This window comes from Bombus bifarius, unplaced genomic scaffold (genome assembly GCF_011952205.1).
Source record: "Bombus bifarius isolate JDL3187 unplaced genomic scaffold, Bbif_JDL3187 scf7180000007984, whole genome shotgun sequence".
Taxonomy (NCBI): domain Eukaryota; kingdom Metazoa; phylum Arthropoda; class Insecta; order Hymenoptera; family Apidae; genus Bombus; species Bombus bifarius.
This window is the reverse complement of record NW_022884367.1, coordinates 1,939,883-1,955,831: the sequence shown is the minus strand read 5'-3', so window position 1 is coordinate 1,955,831 and position 15,949 is coordinate 1,939,883.

The window sequence follows — 15,949 nt, the reverse complement described above, 5'->3', positions numbered from 1 at the left end:
AGATATGCTTTCGCGAGGAACTGACCCATATTCGTCCAGAGACACGTACCTACGAGGACCTATACTTATAACGGCCGCGATAGATACGTGGCAAATCGTCGTCGTGATTGCCGGCGTCGATAGGATATCCTTGAGCACGGGAATGAAATTAATGGCGCGCGAATGATACGAACACGCGAAGCACCAGCGAAATTTCATGATAGTGTTATGCGACGAGAACCCTTCGGAGCACGTCTCTACGCTTCCGGTATATTCCTGGCATCACATACCGACCGTTTCGTCGCACCTCGATGTCGGCTACGCAGCGGATACATCCCTCTGCCTGGTTAGGTTGTATCACGTGTATAGCATCATGCAGAATTATTCGACCGATATGGAGAATACAATGGAATCGTTATGCTGTTAAATTCCGCATTTCCTCGACCATTATATTTACCTATTTTTGTCCTATATGTTGAAATTTAAGTAGGTGGTTAGGTAATTCGGATTTCTGTTTTTCAAAGCAAATTTTTTTATGCATATATACTGTGTTCTGTAGTTAAAATGATCTGTTTGATATCTTATTATTTTTTCAGATACCATTCATTTGTTACCTTTCCAGTGAATTTATGTTATATTATTATTAATAATATTATAGATATTACACAGTAACAAGACAGGAGTAAATGGCAAAACAACAGCCTTTCTCAGTTTCGAAATGGTAGATACAGTGTCTGCTTGTTTCAATTTTTGTCCTGAATTTGACTTTCTATTATACACTGAGTATCCTCACTTTTTCAAGAAGCTATTCTTATCAGTACTAAATTAGCAAAACATTTCTAAACTGTTTATTCCTATTGTTATGTGTAATATAAAAAAGCCAAACAGTATGTCTTGCGACTTATACCTGACCTATCAAACTTATTACCTCATTGTAACCTACAACTACTAATTTGTAAAATTTCACTAAGAACAGATTCGTATAATAATCGATAAATGTCTCACATAACGAACAAAATTTTCCACCAGACGCGTACAATTTATTTTCCATTAATAGAATTATCTGAGAAAGGAAATACATATAGTATTTCGATTTCGAAATATAAAATTGTCATTTGATGAAAAAGAGAATTGTTTCTAAACATTCAAGTTAAAAAGTTGGGTTTTGACCACGAAATGCCACTTTTCGGATCATTGTGCAGCCGTGATACAGGCTTCCTAGTTCCGAGGAAAGAAGTTATGTTTGATGGAATTGCTCGTGTGTCCCGTTCAATAAACGCACGAACAATGATCGCGTATATTTCTTAAACGGCCCTGTGGCGTTTCTCCGGCTCTTTTGTTACTTTACCGGTTTGGAGGGTGAGGCCGACACCGGAGGGGTCCATATTCATGAAGGAAGCACGCCCAAATAAGCATTCTAGAGGGTCGGGAAGCTCGGCCAATTTGTGCGGAAACGAATGGTGCGGTGTCGGAATTCTCGCCATTTTGCTGTCTGTTCCCTGCTAATGCTAGTTAACGACAAAACACTCGAAACTATTGGATAACGGGGTTAATTATTCCTCGAGATCATGCGAAGATATTACCGAAAAATCGTTTCCTCTGAATTGTATTGTTTCGCCTGCGGTTCTTAATAATTCACCAATCATCTGAACACTCTCGATGGCAAGCAAACTCGCAGTTGTGATTCGAATCGATCTGTAGAGCTGCTGCTTATCAATGATTAAATTGCATATTTAATGTGTATTTCGATAATCTGACTATTATATTGATTGATAATATCAAGGAAATTTGATGTAAGTCTTAATGATATTTGCTATCTTTATTGGCGACTTATTGTTATGTTTTTAAGTTTTTTTTTTTGAGCGAATCTTATGTATTTTTAGCGAGTCGAAAGTTTTTTCAGAAAATATGTTTCCAATTTAATGAAATAATGATACTTTTTTGCTCTTCCCGCCTATCAAAACCTACTTATCTCCGCTCAGATTTTAAGATAGAAAATATTATTTTATGTAACATACATATTTGAATATTTGAAACATGCACATTTCATTATATATGGCTTATGATATTAATCACGTGATTCTCTTATGTGTAAAACGTAATTCTTTTCAGTGACTATTATGCGTGGATTAATGTTCTTTTGACCAAAGGATTGGATAACGTTTAATTGAAATGTCAAAATCCTCTTTCCTCAAAAGATGAATGTCCGTAACGAGTGACCTTTTTGTTTCCAAGCAACTAATCGAGCTATCAGGCTTGTTCTGCGTTTGATAGATATAATTACGGAATTCCGGAGAGTCGCGAACCTTATTTTCATCTTACTTCTGACATTTATCGCGTGGCTATCGATGACTTTGTCGAAGATTAAAATTATCCAATGTAATTCGTACTCAATAGGATTTTCTGAATTCTTATCGGCTTTCAGTTGTTATGCTAAATTCTTCATTTTAAATCAATCTTTAAAAAAGCCAAATATGGCATCAGAATTTAAGATATTGGAAACATCTAGACGCAAATAAAAATCTTTACTGATTGCGTGATAATTATTAAATAATTCGTGAGTACTTCTAAAATCATGTTGTGTTATATGATGTTCTATTATCAATATTGAAGATGCTGTACTATAATATCACAAAGCATTAACCTAAATGAAATTAATATTAATTAAAGCTAAATTCATTTTACCTACAGTACAAAAGTTCGTCAGCCAGCTTTAGATGTCTATCTTCACGACATATGAAAGCGTAAGTAGAATATGCATACTTGCATCTGACGTGTATATATTGCCATCATAAACACTAGGGAAAATTCAGTCATATTCGTAAGATATACTAATGCAACAACAGTCATCAGGGATCCTCACACGACTTTCCTTTACATCTCGTCAGCAAACAGTGAACACTATACGATGAATGTGTTTGTACAATACAAGAGCTATCATTGAGACTAAGGAAATGTATACAAAATATTGAAAACATATCTTGTATTATTATTTTATCAAAATTACTAAACTTGAAAATTAATATTAAAAAACATAAATCGTATTGAAGTAGATACTACTTTAGATAAGATCAGTTTAAAAAATCTGAATATACAAATGCTTTAGATAAGATCAGTTCAAAAAATCCGAATATACAAATACTAATAATAAATATAAAAAGTCACAATAACAGAAAAATATAGAATATGTTATACATCGTACAAGATTTAATTCCATATAAATAAAATTCGTTTACCTGCGTTATTATCCATTATTTATTTTAACATAAGATTCAAGTTCCATGAACGAAAAGTCAGCCAAAATACGATCATCGGTGAATTAATATTTAATATTTCTCACATATACGAAAAATTCTAAAATCCAATACATACTCACATCTATCGAAGCACCATAATCCCATCAATTGCGGAGTATAATTTTTCGTCGTCACTTTCGCACGATGTAATCGTCGTACGAAAGACGAAGATGGTGAAGATGAAAGGAATCGGTTCCGATAACCGAGAGAAAAAGCATCAAGCGGAGGAAGAAACTGAGAGTCGCTACAGCTTCTTACCTGATTGCATTCGCGTCGCTATGAGTTCTTGTCGCTGGTAGAACACAATCGAGGAGCGAAATACGTACACGTACAATCCCATGTACACGTCAGTGTCTCTTGTACAAGCACCATTTCCAGGCTAGGAACACGATATTCTGTATCAACGACGAGACTATCACCAAGATTGGCAAGTACCTTGTCGCATCGGCCGACAGGAAAAGAAACCGGAATGGCTGAGTATGAGTATACCGGGTGAACAACATCGGAGCCAACCTTGAGGGGGGGGGGGTTATTGCACAAAAATGGTCCCCCGTCTTCGAACGACGCGTATACATTTAGTATTTTATGAGAAAATCGTGAGCACCTTTTATATCGGTTTACTTACAGGCTGCTGTTTTTGTTATCACTTGTCAACATTCCTTTTTCCTCGCTTCGCGACACGTGTAGGATCTCTTTTTACGATATGAACGCCATCGTTTTGATAATTCGCGTTAAGATACCTTCTACACATACGACCACTCGGTTTCAGTTTAAAGTCTTTAAATGTTTCCTTCTGTGAAATTATGGCCACTGGAAATTCTATCGAGGTCCTGGAATATTTGCTGCGTAGTCTTTTATTTTAGAAGTTTAAAAGTAAAACTACCAAACTCATTAAGTGGTGAATGGAATCTTATTTTTGGAGAAAGGAGTCCTCGTATTATATCTACCTTATAGTCTTACCTATTACTTACTGGTTTAATAACCAGTGCATCACCTGCTGATCGAACTACATTATCATATTATTGCAAACAAATCATCATCTTCATTCACGTCATAAACCACTCAACGTGACAGGGAATACCTATATCTCTTGGGAGTCGTGACATCACTTTAGACATCCTGCTTCAGCTGTCACACACAGTCACACACATACACGCTCAATACGGTAGCCAGGATGCCGCAATCTTGATCGAACAAATGCCGCGATGTCTATAGAGCAAATTAAGATGCAGCAGGGACACGTGTAATAATTACGCTCCATCGTAAACAGCTAGTAAAACATAATGACGTGGGCGGGCAAGGAGTGCAATCGTGTGAATCTTCCAATGGCGGAGAAGCGTCGGGCTGTTCGCGGAGTAATGGAGTTGGTAATAAAATGTCGACGGGCGTAAGGAAACGGGTGAAGACACGGGCTATCCAGCCGAATACATCCTCGAGATAGAAAGGTGAATGAAGAGTATGAAAATGAAGAAGATCAATGATAGAGCATACGATAAATTGAGTCATTGAGAAGTCAAATTAATGAAACAAATACTTTTAAGCAATATTTATTAGATCCATGTAAAGTTTGTAACGAGCATGCAATATAAAAATTCAAATCACATGATCTAATATTGTGTAACTTTCATATACATTTTCAGTTTGACCACAAAGACCAATATAATCATGATAGTCGAATTCTGTTGCAGTGCGAATGAAATTTCATAATATTTTATACGATGCGTCCAATACATACATACATAGAAGTTTTCTATGGTAAGTGTTCAAATGGTTTCGTGCGGCAATACATGTAAAAGAGCTGATTAGTAAATAAAAGCTTAGGAATGTATCAACGGATGAGAGCATAGTAGTTCCGGTATCGTTAGTAATTGGAGATGGTTGAATTGCATGAATCAGTGGCGTATAGGGTGCGTCTTAAAGCCTTGCCGAGTTCTGAAACTCCTGTGAAACATCGCTTTCAGTTGAATGCGTCTTTCATTTGGCCAGTTGCATCGTGCGCAGCGGCCATTACGCTCGTGATATTTTATCAGTGGTCGCAAATAGTCATGGTCGAATCGTAATACCAATGCCATCAACGGTTCAAAGAGCTTGCCCCTGGCGTAGGTTAGTCGAAATTTACACCTTGCTGGTTAGAAGAGCTTTATGCCGCTCGATTTCGACGAGAATTTACCCTTATGGTTCCGTATTCGCATGGAACCATCGACTTTCGAATCTCAAACGTCATACTCGTCTTTATGGCGTTATTAACGTATTCTCGTATGATTATAAAATGGACTATGCGATTAATAAAAGTTATGTGATTTGAGCCGTGAGTATAACACGAAATTTTGCAATGATGGTTGAATGTTTATTATTAAATAATGATTGAACAAACATCATCGTTAAAGGGATTCTATCGAACTGTGAAGAATCTCGAACTTGCATCCTCGTTGCTTTACCACGTGAGTAAGATTCACGGAAATTCTGTTCCTGATAGTTGGTGAAATGCTAACCAATGAAGACTTGACTAATTTCTGAATTATTAATAATATCGAGGAATAATTACTGCTTGCAGCGATTTCTTCGCGAGTTTATGATGCACCAACTGCTATTGAAGTATAGAAAGAAACTTCTAAGTCTCCACAAAGTCCAGAAAATTAGAAATTCTCCTGGTTATACACGAAATTAAAACGAAATATAGTAAAATCGCCACTAGAATATCTGAACAAAATGGGGAAACCACGTCCGCGTCATAAACCCAGTTTTAAAACTAACTATTGTTGACGCCTTAACAGGTTTTCTATTGCGGCTTTGAATACGATCCTTTTTCACTTTCGTTTAAATAACACGGAATAACTATTCGGCTGCGGGCGAACAGTTTAGAAAAATACAACGCTCAATCGTAAACCGAGATTTATTGTATCATAAGTATTGGATCCGCGGTCGATTCGTAACTATAAATTAATCCGGATGCCGCAATTTTACATCAAACGGTATCTGTGTCAGGTGGTTCTACAATGTTTGGCCGAATTTTATCGACGATTTCTGCTGGTATTGATAAACAAGTGTCTCGTGAATTTGTGTCGATCAATTGTTGGATTTGGTTTTTTCATTGTGTCAATACTTGTTTGAGGTTCTTTTTTTTTTTAAAGAACGAAGTGAAACATCATATTTTTTATTCATTATATTTAAAAGACTCATATTGTACTGATTTTATAAATTATAATATCATAACTGTTATAATTTTAATTCCGAAGATATAATCCATTTTTTTTTCTTTGAAAGATGTAATCGTTTGTTACCAAAAAAATAGATAACATATATAACATACAATTTAGTATGAATGAAATATTCAGATAAACGCTGGCTATTTTTAAATTTCCATATTTTATTTTATCCTTTATCAATGTATCATATTTTATCGTTTATCAATGTTTATTGTTCTACGCATCAATTTAACGATACGAAGGTTTACAATAAATGTATAAATAATCTGAAATTTAAGCGCATATTTACGTTTAATAATTATACTGTGGCGGATGAAAAGAGAGTTGGCGTTTCGTCCCGGGATTACTGGTAGACTTGTCAGTAAGGTTATGCCCGGTAGTCCCTGCCTTAGACGTAGAGGGAGTCTCGCTAGGTGCGATATTTGTATCAATCGCTCGTATATTCGACCGCTAGCGAGTTAGACAGACTCGTTGTCGTCGTAGACCTCTAATGTTGGCAGTTGGTACCAGCGGATCGCCCGGGAGGTGTTGCGCCGCGTTGATGCCTCGACCCGTCGGCGTCCTATTGATACCGATCCGCCACAATACTATTAATTACAATTATATTATTATTAAATTAATATGACTAACTGTAGAATGACTTAGTTTCATTTATAAAATGCTATCTCCATCACTGTATGTGATAAATTGTTTTCAATAATCAGTTTTAAAATATCATTTTCTGCTCTTCCTCTTGCTTAATCATTCTATAAAACTTCATCGTTTTCGGATTCTACACATCAACGTTAAACTATGCTAACATTTACGTAAGCTACTCCAAATACTAAATTCATACCTTTACCACCTTCAACCATTCATTCATTATATTAAATAATGAAGTTTTACCAATTTTGTCATACACTTCAGGATAATATTATTGTTATTAATTCAAAATACGTGTATCATGGAAAATTTCTTCTTTTTTAACGTTATTTGTACGAATCGAACATCGCACAAAATTTACGATATAGTCGGTTACTAATAACAAATTCTTCTCTTTAACAATTTCATAACATTATTATTACTAATGATTATTAACATAAAATAATATAATATAATATTAATATCAATATTAGTTCATCACGCGTGGACCATAGTGACCTCTTTCATTTTATTTCTTTAGAATTCGTAAAAAATTGGACATTATTCACAAATAATTTTAAGAATTGAATATGGTACAAAAGATAAAGCGTGCAATAATGTCAAACTTCAGAAAAATGAAATTTCATACGCAGGAACGTACCTAGTAATTTCATGTCTCGAGGAAGAAACAAGGAAAGAAAAAATTCATTTGCATATTGGTACTACCTGACCATAGAGGGAATAATTTAATAGTAATTCTAGGCTGTGTAGTTTAGTGACCTCGGTTGTATGTGAACTGTCGGAGTCGACGGTGAAATAGCCGGCGATATGCTGGGAACCTAGGAATAATTCGACGATTTGGGTGATCGCGCAAAAACCATCGGAACCGGAGAATACGAATAATGCAAGGGCGTCGACATTACGGCCGATATGAGATTGTTGAGTGTGAGCCAAGAATGGTAATTCTGCAGGGGTGGCTAAGGAAAAGATTATTTTGCCGCCATCACCCGCAAACGATTAGGATAATGTGTTGTGACGAGGTTCCCATGATTCATTGCGTGTAATTTTCTTGAATTGATCTGGACAAACAAAGTCTTTCGCCTAATATTGTTTTTGTGTTTCGAACCAAATGTATCGCACAAACTTACCTTTTTTGTAATATCGGAAAATCTATTGTTGTACTTTTTGTTTTAATCCTGTCACGTTAAAGTAACGTGATTTTCGATCCAATCGTATTTTTTCTTCTTCTACCCAAAAATTTCTTAAGGTAGTGAGAAATATATTTTAAAAATATACTTCAGCATAAAGTTTTTCTTGAGATAATTTTTCCTGAATTTATAAAAATAATAGAAGCTATTATTCAAATATTTAATGGAATTCCATGAGAATGTGTCTTATCAATTTTTATTAATACTATAAATTCTTAACAAAATCACTCTATCAGAAAAATATTTGTATTTATTAAAATGTAAAAAATGGATATGATCACAATATGTATCTATCGCTTAAACTCAATGATATATTTAAATCCAAAGTATGTAATTTTTAACAACAGCTTTATTAATGTTTTTAATTTAATAATACCTTTTAATAATAATATCTAGGAAAATATATGATTAATTACTTATATTTCATTTCCAATTGAAATTTTGGTGGAGAAATAGTTCTTTACAATAGGCAATCGTACAGTTAGAAATACTAGGTACGTTCGGACGTGTTAAATTGAACGTGACTTCTTGCACATCGTAGCTGGCAATCTTACCGCTCGTTGCTCTGTCCATCCTTCATCCGAAATCCTGGAGAGGTGAGAGCACGTTTTCACACGCTAGATCTTGACAGGCTCTGTTTTTTAAGTCCTGCAAGTCCTTCGGCTATTCCTGCGGAGGCAGTTCTGCATAAAGCATCGAGAAACAGTTGCAAAGGGAAGAAGGAACTCGACAGGAGGTTTTAAAGCCTCCTACTATATACGGTTGGTCTTTTCAAATGACATAGCTCAAGCTACTTCTTTTCCCTGACAAAGGAAATATTGCGATTATGTCTTTTTCTTTTGCTATTTCTATGGTGTCTCAAAACCGAATGACGTTTATCAAATATATCTGAACAGACAAAAATCAGATAGAATTATGAAATATTTGTAAAGGTAAATTATTTAGAAAAATATAAGATGAAGTAGAATTAATATTTAAAATGTATTCGTATTTGTTATTTTTTCTTTGCAGTGAAATTAAGAAGTTTCTTAATCAATTAAAAAATAAAGAAAATTATACAAAGCAAGTCGAGAGTTTTAAAAAATGATACATATATAAAATTTCATATTCTTTTCAGGTCCCCCAACCATAAACAAATTAAAAGAGAGTATCGTTAATTTTTTCTTTGGAAAAAAAATTCGCTGTACTGCACTAATTAAAAAAAGAAAGAGAAAGAAGAAAAAATTTAACGGAAATTATATGATGCGAATTAAGTAAAATTCCAATATTATTTAAAAATCTAAACAATCAGTAAGAACTAAGACCTCTTCCTTCAAACAAAAACTAAAGTTTTCGTCCGATTGACCAATTAAGAAACGAAATAAAAATGAAAAAGGAACGAGAATTAAGAAAGAACGCAGTTTAGAGATAAAATTCCAATCTTTCTCGCAAATGAAACGTTATTAAATAATATCTTGAGGACAACTGACTTCAAACGTTTCCAAGTTTAATTCGGTTTTGTTTCTATATAGATCTCTCTGTTTGACGTCCTATGTCCGCGACAGAAAACCGTGAAAGAAGGTAAAGATCGGTTAGAGGATGGCGAGAAAAGAATGCAGCGAGCATGAAATGCCTGGAAGAATTCGTTGAAAGGCACAAATGGAAACCTCAACCTGATACGGTGAAAGGTAACGACATTCTGGCGAGATGTACCTCGACAATGTGCCCTCGATACAATCTATAACGTGTATACGTTCGATAACAGCGATAAAAGTCGAGCACCGGCTCAAGAAAACGGTATATGGCAAGTATTCTAACCTCGAATCGTTGGGTGTACCGAAACGTATCAAGACGATAAAAAAAACATGATTATCATTTTCATATAGGGTTACATAAAAACAATATATGTAATTACTGAATTATTTTACAGAAGATAAAAGATACAGATTTCTGCTTTATTCTTGAGTACTTCGAGGCATGACGTTATAGAAACTTTAGATATCTCTCGTAGTAATTAAATAAATAACAACTCCTTAACAAATAACAAATCCTTTTATATTATTTTCCGCCATTTCTATTTTTATGGAAATGTAAATGTAACAACTATGAAACGATAACGTAAAGAGGTAAATTTCACTTCTCCTATTGTAATGTTTTGTAGTTTTATTATTAGCCTTCAGAATTGATATGTATGATATAGAATATATGTCTACATAAGTTTCATAGATATTAATATTGAAGTTGTTACGATTTGCATGAATTATTGACACTAGACATTTGTTTGTTTTATACAATTATATTTATACACCTACTTAACATGAATAAATGATAGTATTAATGTTAGTAATAAGCTAAAAGATCTGTAGACATATTCAATAAAAATTCTTTACTTTTCTTAAATTTACGATACAAATATTTCAATCTATTCAACATGTATATTATAGTCTTCGTTATTTCTAAAAGTTGCTTTTTAGTCTATAATGGGATAGCTTACTCGAGCGCGAAACTTTGGATGTTTTGTCCTAAAAGAACGAAATTATATCGATCGTTGAAGATGACGAGGTATCTAGAAAATCGAGGAAATTAACGGGGAAGTACCAATTAGTCCCTTTAAGTATTGGTCTCCATTAATATCAGCATGTAAGGTTAACCCGCAAAACCACGATCAGTGACCTGCGATTATATCTGTCGTGGAGGGTGCTCAAACAGATCTGGACAGAAGTTTCCGCATTACAGAGTTTCGAGTACGCTTCACAATGTATAATTACAACGTAATTATTCTTTTTGTTGCGTTAAAAGAAACGAACGAGATATAGAGGGATTTCAAACAAAAGGAACACTTCATTATTCTCGTTAGTCGTCGAACATACCGGTGCCTCCGATAATCGTTAAAAATAATATGTTGAAATGATTCGCTTAATTCTAAAGACAACCATGAAGCAAACATACGTTGGCTCAATGGAGTATTCAGACACAAACATAGTCGAATCTCATGATACACATGATAATATCCATAAAAGATATCCACAAATTTTCGAATACCTTCGTCAGTTTGTGCATATTTCTTTCTTTCTTCCTTTTTTTATTGTTGTTGTTGTTATAAGTATTTGTGAAATTTATTTCGCGAATAGGATCTCGTAATTTTGCATGACTTTTTCGCCGCTGCTCGATTCCGATAACTGGTTACCAGTATATCTTGCTGGAGCGTAGAAAGTAGTACACGGTCGTAAAATCTGAAAACTGTCCTGCTAAAATGTTTGCGCAAGCATTATACATCGTATCCCCAACGTCCTCTTCCATTTTATTGCGTTCAAGCATTTGTAACCTATGTAGGTGTATCCAGGTATTTAGGATTTTATCGTCAGATGAAATTTCGAAAGTGCAACGAAAGTAAATGATAAAGTTCGATCTGCCTGCACGAATTATTTCACCTTTCAACTTCCTCCGCTGGAAAATTGTTAATCTCGATATCTATCGATATGTTGAACCAATTTTCCGGGATAATACAATACTATCACACTCGTGGAACGTTTGTATCAAGCAACTTAATCCTTTTCCAACGATAAAAGCGTTCAACGTTTCGAATGAAATCAAAAGTATTTGTTCCTTCTTTTTCACATCTTGTTTATAGACGTGTCAATTTCAATCAGTCAATAGAGGTAGAAATCGTTTGAAATTTCGGAATTTGACGCGCCAACAATTCTTTTAACATGTGGTTGCTATACTCTATCGGAAACAAGAAAGTATTCGCGTTGAAGACAAAGCAATCATTAACAATTTCAGCAGTGCGTTTCAAAAGTACCCACTTTTAAATATTATTTTTCCACGGCGAAATTCTCGTTTTCGAAATGCTTTCCTTGCAGAGTTTTTAGTCGAAAAAGTTCCACTTCGCATTTTATGTTTGTTTTTTAATATCGCTGTTGAAATTTCACATCGAACATGCAATAGAGGTATAGATTCAAATTTTAGCCCTTTCTCTTTTAAAGTCCGGTGTGCTTCGTGATGTTGGTAAACGCAATAATTAAAGTTAGAAAAGCGACAGATTATTTAATTTGGAGATTTTTAAAATTTTAAATGAAAATGTTAATATTTCAGTAGTATATTTGTAATCGAAAAGTTGAGATAACATACGTGTCACAAGTGAAATATAAAAACATATATCCCTTAGTTAACTTTAGCATTTCATCGCTTATCATTTAAAGATATTACAGACATTTAGCGATTATCTCTTCCAGAAATCTAAGTTTAGAAGTCAAATAAATACAAAAAGATATCGTTGATCGTTGAAACATCTGATTAGAAATATTTAGATTTTACTCCCTTCTCAAGATTTACTCTATTCTCAGTCGCGTTTCATTCGTGTCCCATAATAGGTACATAATTTCTTTGAATCCGCGCTTTTAGCCCTCAAAAGAGGGAAATAAATCAGTTAACAGAAACGAACGCGGCGAAAGGAGTATAATAGTAAAAATTAGTTCCCTTCTTTAACATTAAAATCAGTTCACTTCTTTTTATTCAGCGTCGGGCCCGCTTCTCAAAGAGCGGAGAGTTGTAAGGCACGAAATCGATTCCTCAACTCGGCTCTCGGTTGGAAACCGCGTTGAATATACATGTTCACCGGTACCGGCAGCATAGCCAGCCGATCGACCTCATCCGCATTCTAATCAGCTCTTACTTCACACGGCCAGAAACAGCTTGCTGAACTTTAACTCGTTATCCTGGTCGACCGCGCAAATCCGTGGCTGGTTTGGCAGCGTCGACCATTTCATCCGAACTCGATAGAGAATGCTTTTGATGCTGCTTGCTAGTTACGAGAGAAAAAAGAAATATCCGCCGACCTACCTCTTGGTCCTGGAACATTTGCATAAACAGAACCTTAGGGGAGAATCGAGAATTTCGCGGGTGAAAACGAATAGGGACAATTTTCTCTCCGGTTTCTTCGTTAAGGATGAAGTATCGCTGGTTTTGAATGGATAGATCGCGATATTTATATAGAGGAATCGATATTATGCTGGTATTTTGTTCTTCGCGGAGAAGAGAGGGAGAAGAAGGAAGAACGTCACAAAGGAACTGTTTGGTGCAATTTACTTTTCCGCTTTTAAACTGACAGTTGTTGCATCCGCTTCATTTTCCACCGGTTTTATTGATATTGCCCGAATCGCTGCAGTTTTAGTTGAAATAGCTTGCCAGTTTAGAGAATTGCTTTCGCAAAGACAACGTAATTCCGGGTTTAGATTCTAACTACTGAAATTTAATGGAATTGAAATATAGTAATGATACAGCTGGAAAGTTTGGACTTTGGAGAGAAAGAATGTTGACGAAAATCACAGCGTGATTATCCGTGAGTTATCCTTAGTGCTAATGGTAAATGGTAATTTATTCATATGGCAATAGTAATTTATTACTTATTCATATTTTTATAAACCCACTGAAAAAAATAGAATTTAATATTGTATCTTTGTATATTACGTGCATTCTGTACATTTTGGAACATTTAAATTTCACGTAAATGCATGAACATCTATAATTTAGTAAAAATTAAAAAAGAAAATCGATACAATGATATTACGATATTTTGTAATAGATGTGCTAATGCTGCCTTGCCCCTTAAAATATGCAGTATTTTAAGCATTGCAACATTTATCAGTGCTATGTTAGAGTAATCTTAGTTGCAATATTTCGGGGGCTTTGCTTAATTTATATCGTGTGACAAAGCAACAACACAAGCAGTTAGTGATTGGTAATAATATATGTTCTGAGCACGTGCAACAGATCCAACGCTAATCTACTGGATTGTTTGAAAAGTTAGAAAATAGAAAATAGAAAATAGAAAATAGAAAAAAGAATTCGCTGTATTTTTACAGAATCAACATTTCTAAATATTCTTTTCTTATAATTTCACTCTCTTCTATGTATTATTTGATAGGTAAAGAGATCTAAAAAACACATTCAAGGTATAGACATTAAGGCAAATTTTTTAAACATAATACAGTGTTATTGAGCGTCCGTTTGACTGAGTTGCCGAGATTAAGAGATGCAGTTTTTAAAATTTCTGCAAGTTAGTTCGGATACCATTCAATTAAAGTATCTAGGTCATCAATTCTTCCCCGTCAAACTTCGTAGCCAAGCTGTCACCTACAGATGATCTCAATTATGCAAAGTCTTAAAAATTTAAGGGAATGTTATTTTCTCGCCACATCTATTTATATTTGATTCTTTGTTTGTATAAATTGATCTTATTAAATCATAAACAAGGATTACAATTTGGTCAGTGTTTTAATAAAAGTTATTATTAAAAATTCTAGAAATTGTTTTATCATTTTTTTTATATCTGTGACGATTTTGTATCGATAATTCAATCCCATACCTGCGATATTTAAACTAGTTATCTATTTTTAGTAGCACTATCTTATTAGTAATCGATTATTTTTCAGCGAAAATAAAATCAGCCAAATTTTGTAATATTAATTAAATAATTCAATTTTTTGAGAATTTATATTTAATGTCAATACGTGCAATTAGTATTTAATTTCTTAAAAACCAAAAAATTTAGTCGATGAAGTTGATCAGTTTGATTTCTGTGTGATCAGTATCTACGATACAATATCCCAATAAAATAGATAGTAATAATAAAAGAATTCAACCAGACTTATTCCTACGTTAGTTACATTCATTAAGTGAATTAACCAATCTATACAAGACGTTATAATTGTTGTTTTTTTTTCGAAAATCTGATAATCACTGAACAGGATTGCCACTTGAATATTTGTGCATCGTGATCATCGATAATATCGTCAAACTTTGTCAGTTCGACTGACGTTTGGAGTAACTACGTTACGGCACGTAATAGGCTCCGGTCGCTAATTCGACAGACTTTGATGAGTCTCTATGAAATTAGGAGCAGCTTTGAAAGCTAAGAGTAATTCCGACCGGTTGGTTCTCCACTGATGGAGACCGACCGGCTCTCTTGAATTCTGAAATTATCCAAAATCAACTGCAGCTCTGCAATTGCAGCGAAATACAGCTTCGACGTCCCCCAAGTGCTGAAACGACAACGACGCGCGAACAGTGTTGTTAACCCGACGATGCTTTAGTTGGATGTGTTGAAAACGCACAACTATCCAAACACCGGAAATAGTGCACCAAGTAATGGTAAAGCGGCTACGTGTTGTCACATTATGTTCAACGTTGTGACGTGTTATTATAATTGTCATACGACAGATATGATGATAGTCGGTGTCCTGCTTTAATTAAAATTGCATTAAATTTTTTAATTTATTGTAATGTCTATGTTATCATACAAATTAGTATTTGTTTGAAATAGAGTCAGATGGAATATATGATGCTCTTAGGACTTTGTTTCCTGCATTTTGGAATTCAGGTATATACTGCCTAAATTTTCTTTTTAACTCTTAATTAATATTTAATTAGAATAGTTGGGTCATAGAGAACCAGAATTATTCGCAACAGGTTTGGTAAGCTAATTTTAATGCATTGAATTGTAATTTGTGTAAAAGCGTAGAATTGACGGAAATATCGAAAATGTAGATCTTGAAGATAAACAGGAAAAGAAGGAATGAAGCATTTGTAAAATATAAAACTTGTTTATAATAACTCCCGCCTTGAAATAATTCTTATAACGTGAAAATAATTGTACTAA